General features: G+C 38.7%; 1 non-coding gene across 1 annotated transcript; it reads right to left on the reverse strand.

The window, feature by feature from the left end:
- Positions 1–1,680: 1,680 nt before the first annotated feature.
- LOC112725980 (small nucleolar RNA R71) lies at positions 1,681–1,788 on the reverse strand. Its single transcript, XR_003165055.1, has one exon. It is a non-coding gene; the product is annotated as a small nucleolar RNA R71 (small nucleolar RNA).
- Positions 1,789–7,256: the final 5,468 nt, after the last annotated feature.

Consider the following 7,256-nt stretch of genomic DNA (forward strand, 5'->3'; position numbering starts at 1 on the left):
CATGAAAGATTTCTAAGTTTGGTGTCTTGCCTGTTTTCTTTGCATTAAAAATTTTTCAAAAATATGTTCTTGATGTTCATCATGATCTTCAAAGTGTTCTTCGTGTTTATCTTGACATTCATAGCATTCTTGCATGCATTCATTGTTTTGATCTAAAAAATTTTCATGCATTGCATTATTTTCATGTTTTTCTCTCTCATCATAAAAATTCAAAAAAATCAAAAAATATCTTCCCCTTTTTTCTCTCTTAAAATTTTGAAAATTAGATTTGACTTTTTCAAAAAATTTTAAAATCTAGTTGTTTTTATGAGTCAAATCAAATTTTCAATTTAAAAATCTTATCTTTTTCAAAATCTTTTTCAAAAATCAAATCTTTTTCATTTTTCTTAGTTATTTTCGAAAATTTTAAAAATATTTTTCAAAAATCTTTTTCTTATCTTTATCTCCTAATTTTCGAAAATAACATCATCAATTAATGTTTTGATTCTAAAATTTCAAGTTTGTTACTTACTTGTTAAGAAAGATTCAAACTTTAAGTTCTAGAATCATATCTTGTGATTTCCTGTGAATCAAGTCATTAATTGTGATTTTAAAAAAAATCAAATCTTTTTCAAAACTAATTTCAATCATATCTTTTCAAAAATATCTTCTTATCTTATCTTTTTCAAAATTTGATTTTAAAATATCCTTTCTAACTTCTTATCTTCTTATCTTTTCAAAATTTGTTTAAACTAACTAACTAACTTTTTGTTTGTTTCTTATCTTTTTCAAAACTACCTAACTAACTCTCTCTCTCTCTAATTTTCGAAAATATCTTCCCTCTTTTTCAAAATTTCTTTTTAATTAACTAATTATTTTAATTTTTGATTTTAAAATTTCAAAAATTACTAACCTTTTTCAAAAACTATTTTCGAAAATCACTAACTCTTTTTCAAAAATAATTTTCGAAAATCCTTCTCTCTCATCCCCTTCTGTTTCTTTATTCATCTACTAACATCTCTCCCTCACTCACCAAAAATCCGAACCCTCTCTCTCTCTGAGTTCAGATTTTCTCTTCTTCTTTTCTTCTACTCACACAGGGACCTCTATACTGTGGTAAAAAGGGCCCCTATTATTATTATTATTTTTCTGTTCCCTCTTTTTCATATGAGCAGGAACAAGGACAAGAACATTCTTGTTGATGCAGATCCAGAACCTGAAAGGACTCTGAAGAGGAAACTAAGAGAAGCTAAATTACAACAATCCAGCAAGCACCTTTCAGAAATTTTCGAACAAGAAGAGGAGATGGCAGCCGAAAATAATAATAATGCAAGGAGGATGCTTGGTGACTTTACTGCACCTAATTCCAATTTACACAGAAGAAGCATCTCCATCCCCACCATTGGAGCAAACAATTTTGAGCTTAAACCTCAATTAGTTTCTCTGATGCAGCAAAACTGCAAGTTTCGTGGACTTCCATCTGAAGATCCTTTTCAGTTCTTAACTGGATTCTTGCAGATATGTGATACTATTAAGACTAATGAAGTAGATCTTGAAGTCTACAGGCTCATGCTTTTCCCTTTTGCTGTAAGAGACAGAGCTAGAGTATGGTTGGACTCTCAACCTAAGGATAGCCTGAACTCTTGGGATAAGTTGGTCAAGGCTTTCTTAGCCACGTTCTTTCCTCCTCAAAAGCTGAGTAAGCTTAGAGTGGATGTTCAGACCTTCAGACAGAAAGAAGGTGAATCCCTCTATGAAGCTTGGGAGAGATACAAAGGACTGACCAAAAAGTGTCCTTCTGACATGCTTTCAGAATGGACCATCCTGGATATATTCTATGATGGTCTGTCTGAATTAGCTAAGATGTCATTGGATACTTCTACAGGTGGATCCATTCACCTAAAGAAAACGCCTGCAGAAGCTCAAGAACTCATTGACATGGTTGCTAATAACCAGTTCATGTACACTTCTGAGAGGAATCCTGTGAGTAATGGGACGCCTATGAAGAAGGAAGTTCTTGAAATTGATACTCTGAATGCCATACTGGCTCAGAATAAAATATTGACTCAGCAAGTCAATATGATTTCTCAGAGTCTGAATGGAATGCTAGCTGCATCCAACAGTACTCAAGAGGCATCTTCTGAAGAAGAAGCTTATGATCCTGAGAACCCTGCAATAGCAGAGGTGAATTACATGGGTGAACCTTATGGAAACACCTATAACCCCTCATGGAGAAATCACCCAAATCTCTCATGGAAGGATCAACAAAAGCCTCAACAAGGCTTTAATAATGGTGGAAGAAATAGGTTTAACAATAGTAAACCTTTTCCATCATCCACTCAACAACAGACAGAGAACTTTGAACAAAATACCTCTAATTTAGCAAACTTAGTCTCTGATCTATCTAAGGCCACTGTAAGTTTCATGAATGAAATAAGGTCTTCCATTAGAAATTTGGAAGCACAAATGGGCCAACTGAGTAAAAGGATCACTGAAATCCCTCCTAGTACTCTCCCAAGCAATACAGAAGAAAATCCAAGAGGAGAGTGCAAGGCCATTGACATAACCACCATGGCCGAACCTGTAAGGGAGGTTGAGGACGTGAATCCCAATGAGGAAGACCTCCTGGGACGTCCAGTGATCAATAAGGAGTTTCCCTCTGAGGAACCAAAGGAATCTGAGGCTCATCTAGAGACCATAGAGATTCCATTAAACCTCCTTATGCCATTCATGAGCTCTGATGAGTATTCCTCTTCTGAAGAGAATGAGGATGTTACTGAAGAGCAAGTTACCAAGTACCTTGGTGAAATCATGAAGCTGAATGCCAAATTATTTGGTATTGAGACTTGGGAGGATGAACCTCCCTTGTTCACTAATGAACTAAGTGATCTGGATCAACTGACATTGCCTCAGAAGAAATAGGATCCTGGAAAGTTCGTAATACCTTGTACCATAGGCAACATGATCTTTGAAAAGGCTCAGTGTGACCTTGGTTCAGGGATAAACCTCATGCCCCTCTCTGTAATAGAGAAACTGGGAATCTATGGGGTGCAAGCTGCTAAAATCTCATTAGAGATGGCAGACAATTCAAGAAAACAGGCTTATGGACAAGTAGAGGACGTGTTAGTAAAGGTTGAAGGCCTTTACATCCCTGCTGATCTCATAGTCCTGGATACTGGGAAGAATGAGGATGAATTCATCATCCTTGGAAGATCCTTCCTAGCCACAGCAAGAGCTGTGATTGATGTTGACAAAGGTGAATTAGTCCTTTAATTGAATGAGGACTCCCTTGTGTTTACAACTCAAGGTTACCCTTCTGTAAACATGGAGAGGAAGCATAAAAAGCTTCTCTCAAAACAGAGTCAACCAGAGCCCCCACAGTCAAACTCTAAGTATGGTGTTAGGAGGCCACAACCAAACTCTAAGTTTGGTGTTGAACTCCCATATCCAAACTCTAAGTTTGGTGTTGGGAAGTCTCAACAATGCTCTGAACATCTGTGAGGCTCCATGAGAGCCCACTGTCAAGCTATTGACATTAAAGAAGCGCTTGTTGGGAGGCAACCCAATTTTTATTTATCTAATTTTATTTTTCTTGTTCTTTCATGTTTTATTAGGTTCATGATCATGTGGAGTCACAAAATAAATATAAAAATTGAAAACGAATCAAAAACAGCAGAAGAAAAATCACACCCTGGAGGAAGACCTTACTAGCGTTTAAACGCCAGTAAGAAGCATCTGGCTGGCGTTCAACGCCAGAACAGAGCATGGTTCTGGCGCTGAACGCCCAAAATGGGCAGCATCTGGGCGTTTGAACGCCAGAATTGCACCCTGGAGAAGAGCTGGCACTGAACGCCCAGAACAAGCATGGTTCTGGCGTTCAACGCCAGAAATGGGCAACAAATGGGCGTTCAACGCCCAGAACAAGCACCAATCTGGCGCTGAACGCCCAGACTTGTGTGGAAGGGAATTTTGCATGCCTAATTTGGTACAAGGTTGTAAATCCTTGAACACATCAGGATCTGTGGATCCCACAGGATCACCTCAAAATCTGTGGACCCCACAGGATCCCCACCTACCTCCACTCACTTCTTCTCACCCCTCTTTCACACAAACCCATAAACACTCTTCACCAATCACCTCAATCTCTCTTCCCTATCACCACTTCACCACTCACATCCATCCACTCTTCCCCATAAACCTACCTCATAAACACCACCTACCATCAAAATTCAAAATCAATTTCCCACCCAAACCCACCCTATATGGTCGAAACCCTACCCCCCTCCCTTCCCTATATATAGCCCTCCATTCTTCTTCAAATTCACACAGCACATCCCTCTCTTCCCCTTCTTGACCGAAACACATTTCCCTCTCCCTATACTTCATTTCTTCTTCTTCTGCATATATTCTTTCTTTTCTTGCTCGAGGGCGAGCAAAGTTCTAAGTTTGGTGTGGTAAAAGCATAAACTTTTTGTTTTTCCATTACCATTGATGGCCCCTAAGACTGGAGAATCCTCTAGAAAAAGGAAAGGGAAGACAAAAGCTTCCACCTCCGAGTCATGGGAGATGGAAAGATTCATCTCCAAAGCTCATCAAGACCACTTCTATGATGTTGTGGCCAAGAAGAAGGTGATCCCTGAGGTCCCTTTCAATCTCAAGAAGAATGAGTATCCGGAGATCCGAAATGAAATCCAAAGAAGAGGTTGGGAAGTTCTAACAAAACCCATCCAACAAGTCGACATCCTAATGGTTCAAGAGTTCTATGCCAATGCATGGATCACTAGGGACCATGATCAAAGTAAGAACCCAGACCCAAAGAATTATCTCACCATGGTTCGGGGGAAATACTTAGATTTTAGTCCGAAAAATGTGAGGTTGGTGTTTAATTTGCCTATGATGCAAGGAGATGCACGCCCCTACACTAGAAGGGTCAACTTTAATCAAAGGTTGGACCAAGTCCTCATGGACATATGTGTGGAAGGAGCTCAATGGAAGATTGACTCCAAAGGCAAGTCGGTTCAATTAAGAAGACTGGACCTCAAGCCTGTGGCTAGAGGATGGTTGGAGTTCATCCAATGCTCCATCATCCCCACTAGCAACCGATCTGAAGTTACTGTGGATCGGGCCATCATGATTCATAGCATCATGATTGGAGAGGAAGTAGAAGTTCATGAAGTCATCTCCCTTGAACTCTACAAAATAGCCGAAAAGCCCTCTCCTGGGGCAAGGCTAGCTTTTCCTCATCTTATTTGCCATCTATGTTACTCAGCTGGAGCTTTCATAGAAGGAGACATTTCCATTGAGGAAGAGAAGCCCATCACTAAGAAAAGGATGGAGCAAGCAAGAAAGCCCATTCATGGATCTCAAGAGACGCATGAAGCTCATCACCATGAGATCCTGGAGATGCCTCAAATGCATTTTCCTCCACAAAACTATTGGGAGCAAATCAACACCTCCCTAGGAGAATTAAGTTCCAACATGGGACAATTAAGGGTGGAACATCAAGAGCACTCCATCATCCTTCATGAAATTAGAGAAGATCAAAAAGCAATGAGGGAGGAGCAACAAAGACAAGGAAGAGACATAGAAGAGCTCAAGGACATCATTGGTTCCTCAAGAAGGAAATGCCACCATCACTAAGGTGGACTCATTCCCTGTTCTTACATTCTCTGTTGTTCGTTTTCTCTATGTTAAGTGCTTATCCATGTTTGTGTCTTATTACATGATCATTAGTATTTAGTAACGTTGTCTTAAAGTTATGAATGTCCTATGAATCCATCACCTCTCTTAAATGAAAACTGTTTTAATTCAAAAGAACAAGAAGTACATGAGTTTCGAATTTATCCTTGAACTTAGTTTAATTATATTGATGTGGTGACAATGCTTCTTGTTTTCTGAATGAATGCTTGAACAGTGCATATGTCTTTTGAAGTTGTTGTTTAAGAATGTTAAATATGTTGGCTCTTGAAAGAATGATGATAAGGAGACATGTTATTTGATAATCTGAAAAATCATAAAAATGATTCTTGAAGCAAGAAAAAGCAGCAAAGAACAAATCTTGCAGAAAAAAAAAATAGCGAAAAAATAAAAAAAAAAGAAAGAAAGAGAAAAAGCAAGCAGAAAAAGCCAAAAGCTCTTAAAACCAAGAGGCAAGAGCAAAAAGCCAATAACCCTTAAAACCAAAAGGCAAGGGTAAATAAAAAGGATCCCAAGGCTTTGAGCATCAGTGGATAGGAGGGCCTAAAGGAATAAAATCCTGGCCTAAGCGGCTAAACCAAGCTGTCCCTAACCATGTGCTTGTGGCGTGAAGGTGTCAAGTGAAAACTTGAGACTGAGCGGTTAAAGTCAAGGTCCAAAGCAAAAGAAGAGTGTGCTTAAGAACCCTGGACACCTCTAATTGGGGACTTTAGCAAAGCTGAGTCACAATCTAAAAAGTTTCACCCAATTATGTGTCTGTGGCATTTATGTATCCGGTGGTAATACTGGAAAACAAAGTGCTTAGGGCCACGGCCAAGACTCATAAAATAGCTGTGTTCAAGAATCATCATACTGAACTAGGAGAATCAATAACACTATCTGAACTCTGAGTTCCTATAAATGCCAATCATTCTGAACTTCAACGGATAAAGTGAGATGCCAAAACTATTCAAGAGGCAAAAAGCTACAAGTCCCGCTCATCTGATTGGAGCTATGTTTCATTGATAGTTTGGAATTTATAGTATATTCTCTTCTTTTTATCCTATTTGATTTTCAGTTGCTTGGGGACAAGCAACAATTTAAGTTTGGTATTGTGATGAGCGGATAATTTATACGCTTTTTGGCATTGTTTTTAGTATGTTTTTAGTAGGATCTAGTTACTTTTAGGGATGTTTTTATTAGTTTTTATGTTAAATTCACATTTCTAGACTTTACTATGAGTTTGTGTGTTTTTCTATAATTTCAGGTGTTTTCTGGCTGAAATTGAGGGACTTGAGCAAAAATCAGATTCAGAGGTAGAAGAAGGACTGCTGATGTTGTTGGATTCTGACCTCCCTACACTCAAAGTAGATTCTCTGGAGCTACAGAACTCAAAATGGCGCACTTCTAATTGCGTTCGAAAGTAGATATCCAGGGCTTTCCCGCAATATATAATAGTCCATACTTTGGCCAAGTTTAGACGACGTAAAAGGGCATTGAACGCCAGTTCTACGCTGCTGTCTAGAGTTAAACGCCAGAAACACGTCACAAGCCAGAGTTGAACGCCAGAAATACGTTACAAACTGGCGTTCAACTCCAAG

Source organism: Arachis hypogaea, chromosome 11, assembly GCF_003086295.3.
Source record: "Arachis hypogaea cultivar Tifrunner chromosome 11, arahy.Tifrunner.gnm2.J5K5, whole genome shotgun sequence".
Taxonomy (NCBI): Eukaryota; Viridiplantae; Streptophyta; class Magnoliopsida; order Fabales; family Fabaceae; genus Arachis; species Arachis hypogaea.